This window comes from Sciurus vulgaris, assembly GCF_902686455.1.
Source record: "Sciurus vulgaris genome assembly, chromosome: 5".
NCBI classification, from domain to species: domain Eukaryota; kingdom Metazoa; phylum Chordata; class Mammalia; order Rodentia; family Sciuridae; genus Sciurus; species Sciurus vulgaris.
Window position 1 is genome coordinate 170,829,311 of NC_136465.1, and position 17,655 is coordinate 170,846,965.

Genomic DNA, 17,655 nt, shown 5'->3' on the forward strand with positions numbered 1-17,655 from the left:
CACCCCACCAAGAGGGAGAGAGGGGTCCCCGCCTTCCCTGCCTGCCTGCCCCTCCACCTCCACCCCCGCAGCCAGCACCGCCCTCGAGCCCCCCAGCCCGTTCCCTCCCCCACCCCGCATCTGCTCAATTAGGGGAGCGGGGAGCCAGGGAAACAGAGACTTAATTTCTGAGCTAATCAGCCTGCCTCGTGCTAATTACCATCCCCTGGGCACTGGGCAGACTTCCTAGGGACGGGGCGGGAGGAGAGGCTGGTCCCCAGCAATGCCACCCCTTCCCCTAAAGCCTGAGGGGGCCCGCAACAGCAGGTGGGGGTGGAGTGACAGGAGACTAGCCCACTGCAAGGTGGGCTGGGTGGACGTGGCCAGAGCAGAGGACATGTCCACTGGGCATGCAACAGGGCATGTGCCAGGGTGAGGCCAGCCCAGCTGGCTCCTCCTCCAGGCTCCATTCCAGGACCCCTGCCTCATCCCAGGGCAGCCTCAGGCTGTAGGGAGGCCCCAGAACAGGTGCCCCGTTGGCTCTAGCCATGGCCTTGGCAGAGTGTCCAGATGGACAAATGGACACTTTAAAGCTAGAAAACCGAGTGACCATCTGAGGGAAGCTTTTGGGTCCTGGCCTAGCGTGTTTGCATTTGTGTGTGAGTGTGCATGCACTGGTGTGTGTGCCCTAGTGTGTGTGCCCTGGTGTGTGTGCACTGCTGTGTGTCCTGGTGTGTGTGCACTGCTGTGTGTCCTGGTGTGTGTGCGTCCTGTTGCGTGTGCACTGCTGTGTGTCCTGGTGTGTGTGCGTCCTGTTGCGTGTGCACTGCTGTGTGTCCTGGTGTGTGTGCCCTGATGTGTGTGCCCTGGTGAGTGTGCACTGCTGTGTGTCCTTGTGTGTGCCCTGGTGTGTGTGTCCTGGTGAGTGTGCACCGCTGTGTCCTGGTGTGTGTGTCCTGGTGTGTGTGCAGTGCAGGAGCAGGAGAGCCGGGGACCGGGAGCTGGGAGGTGTGGGTTCAAGTGCCCACCCAGGCTCTGGAGAAGTCTGAAATCTGAGCTGAGTTGATTTTCAGAAATTATTTTCGACATGATCTTATTGGGGTAACTTACTCTTCAACAAATGTTCACAGAGCACCTACTACGCGCACACCAGGCTCTTTCTCGAGTTGGCAAGCACCGCCGTGGACAAGACAGACGAGGTCCCTGTCCTCGTGGGCTTTCCCTGTGGAAGAGGAGCCAGGGCTGCGTGGGCCTGACCCAGTCCCAGGGACTGGGCCCGGGTGGCCCCGCGGCAGGGCTGCTCACAGCACGTTCTAGGAAAGGTCTCCTCGGATGGCCTGAACTCCCGCAGGCCTTGCCTGTGCCTTAGAACACGCGGTCACACTCAGGGCTGGTGTGACCCACAGGTGCACACTGACTCACACAGATGACCCCCGTGTCCCCAGCCTGAGCCTGGCCGCACAGGTGCACCAGGTGGACAGGTGTGCGCCCAGCAATGAGAGGAGCTGGCCAGGGCGTCCCCTGGGACCCGGCCTCTCCTAGCGACGGCCCTGCAGCCACACCACTCAGACCTGCCCCCTCTCTCTGTCATGAAGCCACGGCAGCCACCCGCCCTCTGCTAAGCACCTACTATGTGCCCAGGGCTCTCAAGAGCCCTGACATGGAAGCACGGCGACCCTGTTTTACAGGAAGGCGCGCTCGGCTAGGTCAGTGACCTGCGCGGCACACGGTAAGAAGGACAGACGGATTTGTCCCAAGCTGCCGCACCTGCTGCCACACCACAGCCTGCCCCACAAACATCCCCAAGGCTGGGACAGAGGCCAGACCAACCCCACCCACACATGGCATCACAGATCACCAAGGGTGGGAGGACGGCCGCAGGACCAGATGGCCCAGGCTCACCACCATGCCCTGTGTGACAGTGGACAGGACCCGTTCCTCTCGGTACCTCAATTTCCCCATCTGTACAATGGGGAGCTGATCATAGCTGTTGTGCAGGGTTGGTGTGAGGGTGCAGATTCCTGTGGTGTGACTTAAGTGTCACTAAATAAGAGGAACAAATGATTCCCTCCCATGCAGCCGGCAGCCCAAGAACCGGCTCCCGCAGAGAACAGGAACCCTGGACTCAGGACTCCCTGTCAAGTGCTCGCTCCCTGCAGCACCCACACATTTCCAGTTCAGCCAAGGGAACAGAACTGCCCAGGACTGACCAGGTCAGGCTCTGAGGATGAAGGAGGAACTGAGGGAGACTGGAGGGAGGCAGGGGGAGCCCTCAGGGCCAGGCCTCCAGTCTTCCTCCGGCTCCTGCACCCTCCCTCCCCCTTTTGGGGCTGGTGCCGGTCCACCCTGCCCAGAAGGCACCAGTGCACCTGTGGGCACCAGGAGCCCTGGGCAGCAAGGCCTGGGAGCAGCTCCCTGTGGTACCGAGGGGGCCGGTGTCTGGTGATCCTGGGCCCCAGCAGGCAGGGAACAGCCAGGGACACTGTGGCCTCCCAGCATGCACTACAGCTGTGCAGGTCCCCAGGCAACTCTGGCCCCAGACCCCACATCCTGCCCTTCTCCCCAGGTCCCCAGGAGCCCCGTGGGCAGGGTCCCATTCAGAACAAGCCCTGCCCAGAAGTGAAGCACATCCCCAAGGACCCCCCACCCTGCCCCAGGGCAGCTGCCCAGCTAGACGGTGGCACCGTTGGTGAAAATGGAAAGGTGCCAGCTGCCCGGCCTCCCCAGCAGGGACATAAGAGAAGCCAGCCAAGGAGGATCGGTCCGGCTCATGGTGTCCCGAGGGGATATGCCTGAGGGCTGGTCAGGGGCCCCGTGCAGGCGCGGAACCAGCCGCGAGGCAAATCCCAGTGGGAAAGGCAGACGGCATGCGTGTGTAGGTGCCAGGACATGGTGACAGCCCCCGGGCGGGGGCTCAGGAGGCAGGCAAGCCCTGCGTCAGTCCAGGCAGCACGCCTTCTACCCGCATGCTCCCCTGGGCCCCCCAAACCACCCGGTGCCCTGCCCAGCTGGTCCACCCAGCTCCTTCCAGTGGCCGAGAGACAGACGGCAAGCCTGTGGCAAACGGACCCAGTGCAGCCTGAGACTCAGCGCAGATAGAGACCAAGAGGAGAGGGCCGCGTAGACGAGGCGCTCGGCCAGGGCGAGCCTGCTCAGAAGCACCCCAGACGCTGGCAGGCCCCAGTCCCTCCCGCAGTCTAGCCACTCGCAGCAAAGTGGCCCTGGGCCAGTGTCCTGCCTCTCTGGGCTGCAGTCTGTCCGTGACAGACAGAGTGGGTGGGAGGCAGTGCGGGCCTGGAGGGTCGCCCCAGCGCCAGCCCAGAGAGCCCCCCGGAGCGCCTTCCTGAATCCAGGGCATGGCGTCCAGGTCAGCTGCCATCTCCGTGGAGCCAGGGACTCATCCCCAAGCCCCTGTCCCCCACCACTGAAGCCAGCACCGAACCGAAGAGGCGAGAGCAGGGCGGGGACAGGAGAGGGCTGGTGCCCAGCACACGGCCCTAGAGGGGACCTGGTCTTCCTGCGTCACACGCCACCGCCACCACCCCAAGAGCGTCTGCCCCATCACAAGCGCAGGAGCGGCTGGAGCCACGCGGCCAGAGGGTGACGGGGCTGGGGTGCCACCCGGCTTCCGCTCCGAAGCCCAGGGCTCCTTCCGGGTCTGGCTCTACAGGCAGCAGGCAGGACAGTCGAAGGCCCCCATTTCCTAGTCCAGACCCCCAGAGGCCACAGCGCGACTCGGGCGGCCAAGTGCCGCAGCGGGACGCCAGCCAGTCCCGAGCCAGCAGTCTGGAGCCCGCCGTCTGGGCAGGGCCCTGGCTGGGCGGCAGCCTCCCGGAGGCAGGCTCCCTTCTACTCCCACTGGACAGAAAAGGCCCCCAAGGCACAGCGGGAATCCACTGGACCCATGAGCTTGGCCGCTGTCACCCCAGTGCGCTGCCCGGGAGCTTCTCGGCTCTGACTGAAGAGCTGTCACCCCATCCACCTCACAGAGAGCGGGCGAGGCTCCCTCCTGGAGACCTGCTCAGACCGGGGCCCTGACACACACGGGGTCCCTGGAGCGCTGCCGCCTGCATCCTCGGGGCGGGGCCTGGCAGAGGGGGAGGCCGCTTCTCCCTACAGCCCCAGGGCGGGTCTCGACCCGAGGCTCAGAGTGGGTGCAGAACTAGCTAGGGTCACACAACAGGTTGAGGCCCCAAGGAGCCCTAGGTTCCTCTGTCTCTGCCTTGTAGCTCAGCAAGTCCCCCCACCCTCAGCGAAGCTACAAGCCAGTGTGGACACGGTGGGGGGCAGCTTCTAGAACTCCCCACGCCCTCCAGACAGCGTGTGGATTCACTGTGCAGAGCCTCCTCCCTCCACCCCAGCCTTGCTCCTTCCCCAAGGAGCCCACAGTGTCCCCGTTTCACAGATGGGCAAACTGAGCTGAGCACACTCAGAGCTCTGCTTCCCCCAGCAGAGCTGGCCGCCCTACAACCCCGCCCCTCTGGTCCCCAGGGAAAGCCTCTGCCCAAGTCTCCAGGTCTCTGCAAGCCCCCTGCCCACACTCAGAAAGCAGCTGAGCCCCAACCACAGCACCCCATCTGGGCATGGACCTGCGGCCCCTTGGACAGGCGCTCAGAGGCGGCCCACCTCCTCCCGGGCACACCCAGCGCCTCCTCTCCCTCCGCCCTGCTGGCAGCCCTCCAGGCCTGGCCAGTACCAGGCAGGCGACCCCCCTCACCAGGCCTGGGCCATGAATCCCACCTCTGTTGGGCACCACAGACCCCCCTTTCTCCTCCCCAAACAAATGGGGTCTTGAGCAAGTCAAGGGGAGGACCACACACAGGGCCAGTCTATTCCCTGGGCTGGTGGGCCTGCCAGCGGGCAGCGAGGGGGTGGGCAGCCAGGCCCAGGCAGCGATCTGTCTGCTCCACAGTCCCTCAAGGCCAAGTCCCTGAAACAGGGACCGGGCACCGTAGCTCTGTCCGGGCAGCACTGGGACCAGAATTCCACTCCCCAGGGGACTGGGAGCAGGCCCAGCCAACACGACACACCCTCTCCCTGCCTCCTCTGTGCCCAGCAGACTGGCCTAGGCCTCAGCTTCCTCAAACAGCCTGGCACCCCCACACCGCCTGGGCTGCCATGGCTGCGGGAGGAGGTGCAGGCAGGAAAGTCCCCGGCACACCGTGGGGGCTCGATCAGCCAGCTCCCTCCCCTCTCTCCTCCCTGGTTTTCTCTCTCTCCACCTAGGGAGGTAAGAGGGGCAGCTGGCAGAATGGGGTCTAGGAGACTCTGGACGGGCAGGGCCGAATCCAACCTGTCCCCAACACTTAAAATGTCCCCTATTCAGAAATCAAAATCTCTAGTCCCTCCAGGGCAGCAGTGAGGCCTCCCAGGACTGAGGTGGTTCAGCTGAGGGGACAGAAATGAGGAGGGAACCTCGGAGACAAATCTGTAAATCAAGTTCAAAGCCACCTGCTCCAGAAGCTGGTTGAGAGATGATCCCCACGATGAGTGAACCGAGGTACCAAGGGGTTAAGATGCTGCCTGCGGCCACACAGCCAGTGAGCAGGTGAGCTGGCTCCTTCAGATGATTCAGCTTTCCACCAAAAGCTCCTCCTAATAACACAAGGCTTCTCCATCCGAGAACCTCCTGTGATCTTGCCTCTGCGTTCAGAGTCAAGTGCAAACCCTCTAGCCCGTAGTGCCAGTAACTCCAGAGGCTGAGGCCGGAGGATCACCACTTAGCAGCCTCAGCAACTTAGCAGGACCCTCAGCAACTTACTGAGACCCTGTCTCAAAATAAAACTTTTAAGAGGGCTGGGGTGCAGCTCAGTGGTAGCATGCTTACCTAGCAGGCACGAGGCCCTGGGTTCTGTCCCCAGAGAAAGGACGAGACCTGGAACCAGCCTGACCCAGGGTCAAATGATGGCCCTGTCACCCCCTTCCTGTGGTAGGCCCACGGCAATTTGCCAAAATCGCCCAGTCTCACTTCCTTGGATGTAAAATGGGAATGGCAAGCCTGACCTCTGGGCAACCGGCAGGGTGACCCACCCATGCACTCGCCACATATTTTACTTAACTTCTACTATGTGCCAGGCCCCACCCAGGGCACTTGAGAGAGAGCAGGGAACAGGACAGAAAAGGCTGCCCTCGGGCAGTTGACCCTCTACAGACACAGGAGGGCAGAGAGCAAGCCAAGGAACAGAAGGATGCAGTGGTGGCAGAGCGGTAAGCAAACAGCAAGGAGGCCCAGAGCAGGGACCGGCAACCAAGGAGGGCTTCTCTGAGGAGGTGGCAGTTAAACAGCCAGGGGAACAGCAACTCCTGCAGAAGGAACAGCCACTGCAAAGCCCAGAGTGTGAAATGAGACCAGCAGCCTTGAGGGGACAGGCCCAGCAGCTCTGGGGACCCGTGCCACCAACCCTTTCGCTCCCTGCCTGCCTCTTCTGGGAAGGGGGAGCTGTGGGCCAAGCAAGCCCGGGTCCCTTCCCCACACCTCAGTACATTTAAAGTAACCCTGGTCCGCGATCGTGCCCCCCACTGTGCAGGCGGGGAACTCCCAGGCCTCCCAGCCCGCCATCAAGGGCAGCTCTGGGACACGAGCCTGCCTGGTGGTCCCAGACCCCAGGCCCCCTGCAGCCTTTGGTGCAGTCACTCACCCCGGGGCCTCCAGCCCATCAGGACGGCCAAGACCCTGAGAAAGTCTGGCGCTGCCATGAACCGAAGCCTGGGTCTGGTTGGCCCCACGTCCCCCTCCCAGGTCACCCAGGATGGTCCTCTTCCCGACCTGGGATGCGAGGAAGCCAAGAAGCCAGGGGGCCCCTCCAGAGCCAAGGCAGGAGCACCCCACGTCCAGCCCGGGCAGCCCGCCAGCGCCGCCTCAAAAACAAACATATAAAGGGCTGGGGGCTCCGTGGAAAGCACCCCGGCTCCAGCCCCAGCACCAAGGAAGGAAAAGGGCAGTGGAGAGAGGGGCCTGCCTGCCCGCACCCGGCACCCGACCCAGCGAGGCCCGCAGACGGAGACACTGAGGCCGAGCGGGAAGAAGCCTGCTCTACACACCCGCCCAACTGGGGCCCCGCCCATCCCAAGCCCCGCCCAGGGTGCCCGTCAGTCCCTTCCGGCCCTCCCCTGGTGCCAAGGGAGCAGACCCCACAGACTCCCCGGACGACTGTCCCCAGGGCTCCAGGCCAGGGCTCTGCTGACCACAGCGCCCACACAGGTCCCCAGGACAGCAGCAGACGCGCCAGAGATGGGAGCCTGCGTCCCAGGTTCCATGCTGCTGGGCCACCAAGGCACCCGAGACCATCAGGAAGCACTTGGCCGCCACAGGACCGGTTCCTGCTTCCAGCTTCCAGGAACCCAGAGCTCCTCCCTCGCAGGCGGGGCCCAGGGAAGGGCCCAGCAGCAGCTCAGGAGGGAAGAGGCCACTGGCCCCCACACCCATCAGAACATCAACAGAAAACCACTTTCTAAAGACTCCAAAGGGCGTCCCATCCTGTACCCAAAAACGAGAGCCCTGTCAGGCCTGCACCCCGCCCGCTGTGCGCAAGGTCACAGACCCTAAGAACCAGGGCCAAGATTGGAGTCCAGAACCAGTGGTCTTCTGAGGCTCCGCAGGTGATTCTTTAGAGAGATGCTGCTTCAGGAGAATTCCTGGGGACTGAGGATGAGAGGACTGAACGGTCCTGGAGAGGCAGAGGCCAGCCACCCAGCAGAAGGAGCTGAGCCGAGTCGGATACTCGGAGAGGGAGGTGCTGGGCGACCAGGCAGTCTGGAGTTGAATCCCAGGCCCAGATGGGTCTGCCGTGTGACCCTGGACAAGTCACTTCCCCCACCTGATCTCTCAAAGGCAGGCGGCAATGCTGGGCTTCCGGAGCACAGTGTGGGGCCAGCAGGGTCTCCAGCAAACACTGGGGCGCGGCGAGAAAGCAGCGTGAGGAGGACTCAGTGGACCAAGACAGAGCCCAGGACACGGGTGGGAGGGACACTCTTGGAGGGAAGGCCGGGCAGGAGCCGAGGCCGTGGGGCAGCCACTCGACCCACCCAAGTAACCCCCACTCAGCCTGTACTGGCCACACCAGCTCCCCTGCCACAGCCCCGCCCTCCCTGTCACCACCCCTTCCCCCAGGAACCTCCACCCTCTGAGCCGCTGCCCCTCCACGTAGGGACCAGGGACCACCGCAGCCCAGAGCATCTCCCTCTGCCTAGCAACCAACAGCACGCGGCCGGCAGCCTCCTCCCTCTCCATGGAGACCACAGTGCCGGAGGAGCTGCCTCGCCTCAGCTCCGTCACTCAGCCTGGACAACAGCTCCCTCCACGTGGCCACCACCAACACAGCCGCGGTGACAGTGACAGCCTTGGGGCCTCTCCTCCCCAGGGCAGAACAGTGCCTGCCGCCACCCGCGGCCTCCTGTCAGGCCGGCCTCCCTGCCGCCTGCGAACTCAGGGGCTCGGGATCAGGCCCCATGGACACTGCCAGCTGCCCCCTGCCCCAGCCCGTCCGCCCCTTAGTTTGCCTCCTGTGCAAGGGAAAGCCCCCACGGAGGAGAAGAGGCCGGATCTCCCAGGCCTTCCTCCGGAGGCCACCCCACCCCCAGCAGGTGCAGGGACGCCCCTGCCCGTGGGGTGCTGGCTGGGTAAAGGAGCAGGAGCGGGCTCTGGCCTGCAGGGCCTCCTCCCCACCCTCCCTGCAGGCCTGTCCCTGCCCCCAACAGGCCTGCTGCTCTGGCAGCTGCCACAGAGGCCTTGGGGACAGGGGAGCTGGGAGAGGCGGCATGGGGGTGCCCGTGGCTGGGTGGGGGGCAGGCCAGGCTGATGCTGGCCACGGCACAGGGTCGCAAGTCATGTGAGCTGTGCTCACACGCGGGCAGAGGACCCTGTCCTTACCAGATGTCCGCAGGCAAAGGGGCCCCCTGTCCCTGACCTGGGTCACAGGGAGGTCTCCCAGGCAGCAGCAACAGCAGAGGTGGCAACCAGCAGAGGTGGCAGCAGGGTCTCAGGTCCTGGCCCACAGCAGCGGCAGCTCCTGGCCCAAGTCCTCTCCGCTGCCAGGAGGCGAGGGGGAGAGGGAGGGAGGGAGGAGAGGAAGAGAGGGAGGGGACCGCAGAGAGGGAGGAGGAACTCGAAGTGTTGAAGGGTACACTCACTTCTTTCTTAGGTTTCCCATGGCAACCGAATATACCACAAATGATATCAGTGTGAGAGGAGGCAGAGGGAGGGGAACGGAGGGAGAGGAGAGACGGAGGCAGAGAGGAGAGAGATGGAGGGAGATGGCTGGAGAGAGGTGGGGAGAGAGATGGGGAGAGAGATGGAGAGAGAGATGGAGAGAGAGATGGGGAGAGAGATGGAGAGAGAGATGGAGAGGGATGGATGGAGAGAGGTGGGGAGAGAGATGGGGAGAGAGATGGAGAGAGAGATGGAGAGAGAGATGGGGAGAGAGATGGAGAGAGAGATGGAGAGAGAGATGGAGAGAGAGATGGGGAGAGAGATGGAGAGAGAGATGGGGAGAGAGATGGAGAGAGAGATGGGGAGAGAGATGGAGAGAGAGATGGGGAGAAAGATGGAGAGGGATGGATGGAGAGAGAGATGGGGAGAGAGATGGGGAGAGAGATGGAGAGAGAGATGGAGAGAGAGATGGAGAGAGAGATGGCTGGAGAGAGGTGGAGAAGAGGGAGAGAGATGGGGAGAGACGGAGAGGAATGGATGGAGAAAGAAATGGGGAGAGGGATGGAGAGAGAGAGATGGGGAAAGATAGAGATGGAGAGAGAGGAGAGAGAGATGGGGAGGGAGGGAAAGAGATGGAGAAAGATGGACAGGGATGGGGAGAGCAATGGAGAGGGATGGGGAGAGATGGAGAGAGAGATGGGGAGAGAGATGGAAGAGATAGAGAGACAGGCAGAGTAGGGCAGAGACAGAGACAGAAATCTAGATGATGGGGCCAGAGTGATGGAGGGCAAGGGCCTCAGGACAGAGGTGGCTGAGGGCTCCCCATCCTAAGCTGTGCAGTTCAGGCAAGGGGAGAGGCTGGGGGCCACGGGACCTTTGTCCAGTCCCTGGCAGGAGGGACAGGCAGCAGACGGATGGACTTTCAGGAACCAACATGGCCCCACTTCTGTCCCCTGACTGGCCCCCTGCTCCCTACTGGGCCCCCAGCCTGGGTGCCTCCAGGTCTTCTTCCCAGGGCCACACCCCCTCTCAGCCACCGCCACACACCATGCCCCAGCGTGCCTGTGCACATGCACCCCACACTTGGGCGCCCACCAGTGCACACCCATCTCAGTGCCCATCCACACCTCCTGCCGGCCACCCGACACCCCCTCATCAGCTGGGCCCCCTCTCCTCTGCTGAGGGGAGCAAAGTCCCCCACCCCTCTCATTCAGCACCCTGCCAGCTGGCACTCACCCCTGCCCCCCATGGCCGGCCTGTGCCCTGCAGGTGTGACACCTCGCAGGTCTTCCCTTCGCCCGCTCTGCCCTCCAGCCCTGCGCACACTCGAAGACACAGGGACGGGCAGAACCTCGCCCATCTGCCCCACACGTGCATACGCAGGGCCCTCCCTGTCTGGCCCCACATGCGCCACCAGCCCAGATGGAACTGCAGCTCCCCCTCAGGCAGGGGCTCACACCTCAGCCCCCTCAGCCCTGCCATTCACAAACATATGTAGACCCACCGTGCTGGCAGCCAGCGACACCCGCCGAACATAAACACTCCAGGGCCCCAGGCGGCCCCGCTCCCCTGGCACAAGAGACAGAAGAAAGGAGGGCAGCCTGCTCCGAAAAGGGGCCCAGCCCAGCCAGGGTGCACTGGACCCCCAGCCCCTGGCCAGCAAGCACATGACGGCCGTTGGCGACGCCAGACAGACACACCAGAACCCACATTCAGCCAGAACCGCACACCAGGGTCCAGCCATGGGGCTGCCCCACAGACACGCACCCACGCTGTCCCCATCCACAGCCAGGCCAACACCCCTGGGACACTGCAGACACATCAACAGACACAGCCACGCACGGCCGCCCCCAGCCCCGCGCACTACCCAGCTCCAGACTCCACCAAAGACACCCAGACAAACACGCCCGCGCGCAGGGCACCCCTGAGACGCACCGCCCACGCGCCCTGTCCCCCAGCCCACCCACACGCAGGAGCCACTCCCAGACACCAGGCCAGTGCACACGTGCCAGCACGCCCGGCACGCTTGGCCGCGCCTGCACGCCCGCCACCGCGCTCCCGGGCAGCTCACGCCGGCGGCCCCCTGCTGTCCCCACTCGCCGCCACTCCGCGAGCGCACGCTCCGGTCCCCGCCCCGCGCCCGCCCCGCCAGGCGGCTCCCGATGCCGCGCACCGCGCCGAGCCAGGGGCCGTGAAATTGGCTGCGATCGGCGGCGGCGGCGGCGGCGGCGGCGGCTGCGAATTCCAGGCACCAGGAAGCCGGGCAGCGGCGGCGGCCGCTCAGAGCCCAATGCGGCGGGGTGGCCCGACCCCGCGGGGGCTCCTGGCGCGCGCTCCCGCCGCCGCAGTTTCCGCCCACCCCGGCGCGCGTTCGGAATGGCCCTGTCGCCGCCCGGCGGCCCCGCACCGGCTTCTGCTGAGCGCCCGTCCCGCGCGGCTCTGCACCGCCGCCTCCAGGACGCCCTCCTGGCTCTCCCTGCCCGCACCCGGGGCCAGCCTCCGCTCCACCAAGAGGGGCTGGGCAGGCCCCCTCTGTGCCGCCTTAAACCCCGCGCACAGACCCTGCCTTTGCCTCCTCATCTGTGCAATTGGAGTGAAGCCGAAGGGTAGCGAGGATCTGATGCTCCCTGACTGGCTCACGACAGCAGTCAATGAACAGGGAAGATCATTAGTCAGTATCAGCCTCTGTCTTGCTGCTGTGTCACTCAAGGCAGGGCACTGCTCTGAGCACCAGCTCCTCCTCGGGAAAGGGAGAATGGCCTTGCTGCCTCCCTGGAGTCTGGAGGAGTCCCAGAGACCCCCAGGGAACTCACAACAGACACCTCTGCAGCATAACCAGCAAACGTGGGTGAATTAATCTTCCAGAAAAGAATTTAAAATGGGGGTCCCCAGACCCCAAACCAATACTACTGAATCCAAGGCCGAACAAGCAGGGCCCAAGAATCTGCGTTTTAATGAAGACTGGGAGATCCTGATGCTCAAGACCAAAGGAAAATTCCAGATCTCTTAGCCCAGCATGTGTGGTCCTATGTGGTCGACCCTCCAACCACTTGTCCTGTTTCATCTTCTCAAACCCACTCCAGGCTTCTCTGCCTCGGGGCCCTGCTCCTGGCCCAGAGGCTAGCAGGACTTCTAGCCAAAATTAAACAAGCAAATAGAAAGTGCCCATCCCATGCCTGGCACAAGGCAGGTGCCCAACCTGTGCAATGCCCAGAGCAGAAGGCATCGGCCTCCCCACCCTGCCACGAGGCTGCCTCAGCACTGGCCCCAGCTGGCAGCATCAGCCCCCTCCTGCTCAGGTCACAGTCTAATGAGGACATCTGTCAAGTAAGCCCTACTGTGTGCACCTGCCAGATACAGCACATGTCCCATCTCTCCTACAAAGCCCCAAGCGGCTCCAGGCAGGGACTCAGCTCCGAGCGCGGGGGCCCAGCGGTTCTCCCCGGGTGACACACGCGCACAAGAGTGTGTATGTGTGTACATGGGCCGAATGGGAGACGCATCAGCCATCCTCGGTAGCATGCAGATGAAAGGAATTTGTTCAACAAGTATTTTTTGAGGGCATATGGAGCCGACATGCAGTGAGAGAGACAGGAAGCGGCTCAGCTACAGATCCGTGAAATCCCCGCAGGTAACAAGACGGCTGGGAAGGGCGGGAGGAGGCTGACCCGCAGCCTCTGCCTTGCCAGGATCCAGGGAGAGGGATGAGAGAGGCCAAGGGGGAAACCAAGCCGGGTCTGAGTCTTGGGGCTGGGCTCAGGGCAGGTTGGTCAGGAGCAGCCTGACCAGGGGTCTGTCCCCACCTCCCCAGCCCCCAGAGGCGGTGAGCACTGAGCGGGTCGGTGCAAGCACACACAGACACAGACGCCCCACCCTCCCAGACCCACCGCACACTCCAGCAGCCGGTAGACAGCCGGTAGGTCCTCGCCACAGCCTGAGGACCGGGACTCAGTCCCCATACACTTCAAAAGTGGAGGTAGAAGAAGACAGACCCACAGCCACAGCCAGAGACCCACTCCAGGGACCCAGGAATGAATGAAACGTCAGAGAGGAAGGAGAAGGAAAAGAATCCAACCCTCCCAGGTGCCAGACAGCATGCTACACCCAGGTTAGGAATTTGGTAGGACTGTCCTTACTCTCAAGGAAACAGGGCTTTAGGGAGGTGAACTGACTTGCCCAGACACTCGGGGGTCAGGTCAAGAGTCAGGGTGTGACCTCTCCCCACAAGCAAGATGGGGGTGGCAGGTTCGTCCAGGGGACGCCAGCTACAGCTGCACCAGGCTGGACAGCACCCCCTCCATGCCCCAGGGGAGCCCCCCAGCACTGCCCTGGGCCCACTGATGCAGGAGGCACTGCAGGCGGCCCGGAAGCAGAGGCTTCCCTCAGGAACACACAGGTCCCTGGAGAGGAAGCGGCTGGGTCAGAGCAGGCTGGTCAGGAGAACCTGGACCCAGGCACCACCCCCAATGCCTCCTTCCTACTCCTCTGTACCTGCAGCCACAAAAATGGCTTCCCCACCTGCTGCTTCCCTATAGCAGGGTCACAGTCCCCATGTACAGATGACCAGGTGAGGCCCAGAGAGGGCCCTCAGCGAGTTGGAAGGGCCCAGGCCCACCTGGCAAAGCAGTTCAGCACCTGGAAAATGGTGCTGGTTCCCGAGTCCACCTGCAGGGATTATAGTCCTGGCTCCACGGCTGTGTGGTCATGGGTTGGTCTGTAACCTCTCTGTTTCTGGTCTGTGAAATGGGGAATAATAGCTCCTACTGCAAAAAACTTTTGTGAGATTAAACAAATGCCACCGGCTGCTCGTAAGGAGCTTCACACCAGGCCGGCTCTTGGTAGGGACTCAATAACATCAGTTAATATCATGTTATGATTATTACTATAATTATTGTTGCTATCAGCAGCACTAGGCCCAGCCCTCTTCCTCTGCCCGGGTGGCTCTCCAGTGCTCAGGGCCTTCCCTGGGGACTTCCGGCAGGACTGAGTGGAAGGAGAGGGCTCTCTTATTCCAACCCCCTGGACGCCTTGCTCAGTAGCAATGGCAGGGCCTCTGCTCCAGGTGCTGAGCCAGGAGGAGGTTTAATCAGCAGGGAAGGCGCTAGGGCGCAGGAGACGGGTAGGAGCTGACCTCTGGGCTGCTCACGCCGCTCCGAAGAGGCCTGACTTCAACCCAGGCGCCGCTGCTTGGCCACGCCTTCCCCGCAGTTCAGGGGCACACAGGGAGGGAGAACCCAGAGAGCTGCAGCCGAGCAGACCTGCACCCGGGGGCCCCAATGGCAAGCAGCCCCGCCCGCCGACCACAGGCCCCTGGGCACATCTCCTGCAAGACCCAGCAAAGAAGCCACACGGGGACAGGCACGGAGCTCCGGGTGACCACAAGACCCACCCCACCGGAGAGGGCTGGACAGCTCCAAATGGACCTGTGGGTGGGAGAACAGCCCCCAGCCCCATTCACTGCGCTCCTCGTCCTTTCTGGAAGTGACCGCTGATCCAACATGTTCCCCAGTGGCCACCCTTCAGGGGAATCCTCATTAAAGAGTGAAGGGACAGACCCCAGTTCGCCCATCTGTCCAGTGTGCCCATCACAGCAGCCAGCCCGGTCACCTCAGGAACTGCCACGAGGGTCCAAGGAAAGACAAGAAGTTTTCACAAAGTCAGACTTCAACAGGACGCGGAGGAGCAGCCGCCCGGCCGGGAGACAGACCGCTCAGGGACGGAGCCCCTGCCCTAGGTGCCAGGAGCCAGCACCCCCGGGAGGCCAGAGTCGCCTGTGACCCCCTCCCCTCTCCAGCCCCCTCCCAGGCTGCGGATGAGAGAACCCTGCTCAAAAAGGCGGCGGATGGCCTGCATCACAGAACCCCCAAGTGGCAACCTGAGATCAGAAGCCAGGTCTCCCGGCTCTGCCATTGGCTATTGTCACATGCATTTACATTCACACGCACATGCGTTGATACACAGGTGCCCCAAAGTGACTGGGGCTTGGACAGAAGGGACCACCAGGTGGGAGCAGAGGAGGTGCACTTTTCGGGGGGCACAGGAAAGGACTCCCACACCTACTGAGGCCCCAGGAAATGGGGCCTCCCAGGAGGCAGCACTCACCCTAGGGCCCTGTCCCCCTCCGCTTCTCCCTCGCACACACAGGGGACATGACCCCACTGAGCACCACACACTCACAGTGATATCACGCTCACATACTCTGGCCAGTGGGGGTGGCCCCTCACGCCTCTGTCCCAGTGACGTCACCAGCAGCCCAGAGTTGATGTCACACCCCAAGGTTCTCACTGATGTCACCATACTCTCCCTGATGTCCCCCTCCAGTTACTCCTCTTTCTTTCTAACCAGGGGCTCATGGCCCAGAGGTCCCCATGTCCACCTGTACCACCATAGAGCCCAGAGCTAGCTAGCTCAGGACAGTGTCCGTGCATGGACACTCCTTGCGGGGCACACATTTACACACGTGTGCAAGGCCGTAGGCCCTGCTAATGACCTCGACATGTCACATCCCACAGGTGTCCACAGGCTAAAGGACAGGGGTGTGAGCCAGGCACGCACGCACCCACCCACGCATACTCCTGCAAATGCTCCCAGCCCCCAGGGTACAGCCACGCGTATTCAAATGTCCCTCAATAACTCACCCGGCAGTCTGGGGCCGCCACGTCCACCACCCTCCTCAGGGCAGGCACGGCCAGCCCCTTCCCCCAGCTCTCGCCTCCGACAGCCTGCTGACAGTGACAGCCGCAGCCTGGACACATGCACGCGCACACACTAGAGCCCAACACCTGTGTCTCCCAGCGAGGGACCCAGCGGTGCCCTCCAGAAGCAGCTGCAGGGGCGGGAGGAGTCCAGGGAAGGGGCCTGGAGGGAGCCCCGAGCTGCAGAAAGTGCCCTCCCGTACCCCGTTCCTCCTGAGCGGACGGAAGGCTAGCGCCACCATCCCAGGCTCTTCTCCCTCCTCGGGCACGCCTGACACACCACAGCCTGGTGGCCTCCGTCCCAAATGCAAGCTCCCCAAGTGCCCACCTGCACCCGCACACGCACATGCACCAACACACATCAGCTCTCTCCCTCGAGCAGTCCGAGGAAACCCTGCTGGGCCTTGGAGCTGTGCATGTGTGTGTGCATGTGTGTGCGTGTGCGTGGAGATCAGGGTTCACCCGGTGTCCACACAGGGCACACGCGTCCCTCCCCACCTGCACTCACTGCCCCTGCCAACACGCCCACCCTCCCCCTTCCCAAGACAGTTGCTGGAGCCCACACATACAAACACACACACTGGCACACACGAGTGCACACACACACGCACGCACACACACACACACACACACACACACAGCCGGCAGTGGCCCGGCTCTGCCAGAGCTGCAGTCTCTGCCGATTTCTGCTGCTCCCCGCAATACCTCCCTGCTTGCCCCACACCGGCCCAGCGCAGGAAGGGGCAAAGCCTTTGCCAGGGTCCCCACCCCCAGTTCTGGTTCTCCTACCAAACCCACCTCCCTGCTGCGGGGGAAGGGGGATAAAGCCCCACCCTGGCCCCCTCCCCCTGGGACGGCCATCCGGCACCAGTCAGTCCCCCCTTACCAGTTAGAAGATGAATTCCTCGACCGGCAGAACCCCCTGAAACGGGGAGAGGGGGCTCCGATTGCCAAAAATGAGGGGCAGAGCGGTGCGGTGTGGCACTGGCCAGCACAGCCGTCTACCGTCAAGCCTCCGCACCACCACCCCAAAATGCTCACCTCACCGGTCGTCCTCCGTGTCCTCCCACCTGCCTCCGCCCACCCCACCCCCATCGCCCCCACGCAGGGTGGTCCCCTGGGGGTCTCGAGGGGATCCCCAGACCAGGAAGAGCTGGGGGTGGCTCCCCCGGGCTCATCCTCCCCCTGCTGGTCCCCCTCCAAGCCCCACCCCCGCTGGCGGAGGGGGGTCGCCTCCGGCTCTTGCCCGCGCTCCCACAGTCGCCGCCGGCCACTGGCGCTCAGATCTGGAGGAATTCACTCACCTCCAGCCCCAGCCGAGATCCGGGCGACCGCCGCCTCCGGCCAGCGGCGGCTGCGGGGCCTGCGCACGGGTGCGAGTGTGGCTGCGAGCGCGGGTGCGAGTGTGCGCGGCGCCCCGCGGGCTCGGCGAGCCGGCCGTGGCTCTCTGCGTGTCGTGTGTCTGTGGCGTGGCCCGTGCGTGTGTCTGTGTGTGTCTGTGAGCGAGCGTGTGCGCGCAGACACCGCCGCCCCCGCCTGCCCGCCGCCGCGCCTCTGCCTCGGCGGGGCCGGGCGCCCGGGAGGGGCCGCGCGAGCGTGCGTCAGGGGCCGCGGCGCCGTCTGTCCGTGCGCCCTCGCCCGCCTCGCTCCGCAGGCCTTCCCGCAGCAAGGCCCTCCGCCCCGCGGACACACGCGCACCACAGACACTCACCCGCCGGGCGGGGGCTCGCCCGCTTCGCCGCTGCAGCTGCGGCGCCCTGGGAGGCGGCGGCCCCGCTGAGCCCGGGCACCCGCCGGGCGCGCCCCCGGCCCTGCCCGGGCCCCCTGCGCGGC

At 63.9% G+C, this 17,655-nt stretch overlaps 1 protein-coding gene across 3 annotated transcripts in view; it reads right to left on the bottom strand.

Annotated features, from left to right (window-relative positions):
* Positions 1-17,376, bottom strand: part of ELFN2 (extracellular leucine rich repeat and fibronectin type III domain containing 2) — a 43,162-nt gene extending 25,786 nt beyond the window's left edge. Inside the window, exon 1 of one of the 3 annotated variants that reach the window (XM_079139996.1) lies at positions 17,127-17,376. The gene's annotated coding sequence lies outside the window, so the exon portion shown is untranslated. Of the gene's footprint in view, positions 1-8,848; positions 8,962-16,708; positions 16,800-17,126 lie in introns of those variants that run through there. The other 2 variants (XM_079139997.1, XM_079139998.1) reach the window with 2 other exon arrangements.
* Positions 17,377-17,655: the final 279 nt, after the last annotated feature.